Below are 2,661 nucleotides of genomic sequence, written 5' to 3'. Positions count from 1 at the left end.
GGAGGAGGATGTGCTGCAGAGCAGGGCTTCCCTCTGCACCATGCGAGGGACAGGACAAGGCAGATCCCTTGTCCTGGGGCCGGCTGCAGGGTGTGAATGTAGGTGTGCAGCCAGGGGTGCCCAGCGCTATCCTTGTGAGCAGGGTCCCTGCAGCCCAGGGGCTGTGTGCAGGGGAAGGGACTCTGCTGCCTGCCAGGGTCAGCACTCAGTGCTGAGGGGGGGGGGGGGAGGGGGGAGAAGCCGGTGGAAAAGGAACACCCCCTGGCATTGAAGGGAAGTGCTGAGTGGGTGGCGCTGTTCCAATCTCCATTCACACTGAGCACCTTTGCAGAGGTTCCTTCTGAAAGACACTGCGTTTACCTGATAGGGAAGGATTCTTATCTATGATGTTTTTCACTCTTGGTGGGCAGGTTGGGCACTGGGAGCTGGAAATTTACTTCTCTGCTTTGGAGAAGGCACCAGGAGTCTTGTCAGGACTTGTTTGAGCTGCTCCTGAGCCCCTGCACAGGCAGAGATGACCCTGGGCAGAGCCCTGATGCCGGCACGGGTGTTCAGGGCAGAGCTGAGCGCACAGCCCATGGGATGGGCTCTGGGAGCACTGAGAGGGAACAGAGCTGGGAACAGAGCAGCAGCTCCTGGCAGGCATAGCTCCAGGCAGCGGAGACATGGGCAGGGAGTGGGGGGAAAGCGCAGCCCAGCCCTGGGGAGGGTGCGTTCAGGCAGCTCTCTTGGTGTCTGGTACTGGAGGTAGCTGCTGGCTGTGCTCTGCTGTGCACGGTCCTTTGCTTCTCCCCATGAGAACTCCATGTTCTGTTCATTGAAACCATGCTCCCCTGCTCTCAGCACAGGACAGGTACTTGTTCTTAAGACCAATTTGTGTGTGAAGGCATCTTACAGGCAGTGCAAGTTTGAGCACAGGGCAAAGGGAAAGGTCTGATGGTCACTGCAGCTCTCCTGGCTCTGCACTAAGCTACAAAGAGCTGTGGCCTTTTGCCTGTTTGAATACTTTTCAGGTTCTCAATCATACAAAGAAGTATTTATGCCCCTAGAAAGAAGCCTCAGCAATGTTATTCCATTAAACAAATAACACAAAGTGATTCTGAGGCCATGCTGAGCCTCCCTTGTGCAGCCCAGACTCAGTCAAGTCATGAGTGCAAGTACTGAACTTTATAATCAAGTTGGACTTCATCTGACATCCCTTTTGAACATCAGAGCTGCTCAATCCACTGTTTCAGAGCAAAGCTGACTCCATGGCCGCACATGGGCGGAGGTCCTGCTCCTCACAAGCACACTCAGCCTGCAGAAACCAGAGAAAGGAAATGCATTTCAATTGAGGGGATTTCTATGAGAAATGCAGCGGATTTCCTCAGAAGTTTGCCATAATTCCTCTCTCTCCTTTTTGAGGAAACAGGCCCCATGCCCAGAGGCAGCAGATGTCCAACAGCAGCTCCATCACCCAGTTCCTCCTCCTGCCATTCGCACACACGCGGGAGCTGCAGCTCTGCCACTTCTGGCTCTTCCTGGGCATCTCCCTGGCTGCGCTCCTGGGCAATGGCCTCATCATCACCAGCACAGCCTGCGACCAGCGCCTCCACACCCCCATGTACTCCTTCCTCCTCAGACTCTCTCTGCTGGACTGTGGCTGCATCTCCACCACTGTCCCCAGATCCATGGCCAATTCCCTCTGGGACACCAGGGCCATCTCTTACACAGCTTGTGCTGCACAGCTCTTTTTCTTTCTCTTTTTTTCATTTCAGCAGAGTATTTTCTCCTCACTGTCATGTCCTACGACCGCTATGCGGCCATCTGCAAATCCCTGCACTACGGGACCCTGCTTGGCAGCAGAGCTTGTGTCCACATGGCAGCAGCTGCCTGGGGCACTGGGTTTCTCAGTGCTCTGCTTCACACAGCCAATACATTTTCACTACCCCTTTCCAAGGCAATGCTGTGGAACAGTTCCTCTGTGAAATCCCCCCCATCCTCAAACTCTCCTGCTCACATTCCTACCTCAGGAAAGTTGGGCTTCTCGTGCTAAGTTGCTTTTTAGCACTTGGCTGGTTTTTTTTTTCCATTGTAGGGTCCTATGTGCAGATCTTCAGGGCCATGCTGAGGATCCCCTCCGAGCAGGGACGCCACAAAGCCTTTTCCATGTGCCTCCCTCACCTGGCTCTGCTCTCCCTCTTTATCAGCACTGGTACATTTGCCTACCTGAAGCCCCCCTCCATCTCCTCACCTTCCCTGGATCTGGTGCTGTCAGTGCTGTACTCTGTTGTGCTTCCAGCAGTGAACCCCCTCATCTAAAGCCTGAGGAACCAGGAGCTCAAGGATGCTGTGAGAAAGTTGGTGACTGGATGCATTTCAGCCGCCATACACTGCCTGCTGTCCTCTGCAAAGCCCACGTCTGTCTTTGCTGCATTACATTTGTTTTCCTGTTTCAATTTGTGGTGTTGTTGTCTTCATAGAAATTTCAGATTTTATCTCTTCCTCCTTAAGTAGACACTCGTGTTGTGTGATAAAGAGACTTTGTGTCAGTGGTGGCCTCTCTATTTAAGGGAAATAAACCATCCTGCAGCAACTTCTTCTCTGTGATATGTCCTCACATGGCAGGAATGAAGGGGAATGCAATCAGCTTTCTGGCTGCTCCAGCTCTAGGATGGCTGC

The 2,661-nt window shown here is 53.4% G+C and overlaps 1 pseudogene; it reads left to right on the top strand.

The window, feature by feature from the left end:
• Positions 1 to 1,417: 1,417 nt before the first annotated feature.
• On the top strand, positions 1,418 to 2,388 carry LOC130601919 (olfactory receptor 14J1-like; annotated as a pseudogene).
• The last annotated feature ends 273 nt before the right edge of the window (positions 2,389 to 2,661 follow it).

The sequence above is a fragment of the Pezoporus wallicus genome, unplaced genomic scaffold (genome assembly GCF_028554395.1).
Source record: "Pezoporus wallicus isolate ANWC-B61680 ecotype Strahan unplaced genomic scaffold, APGP_CSIRO_Pwel_v1 contig_6631, whole genome shotgun sequence".
Lineage (NCBI taxonomy): Eukaryota > Metazoa > Chordata > Aves > Psittaciformes > Psittacidae > Pezoporus > Pezoporus wallicus.
Note: the sequence above shows the minus strand (reverse complement) of the source record. Positions and strands in the feature narration are given on the sequence as shown.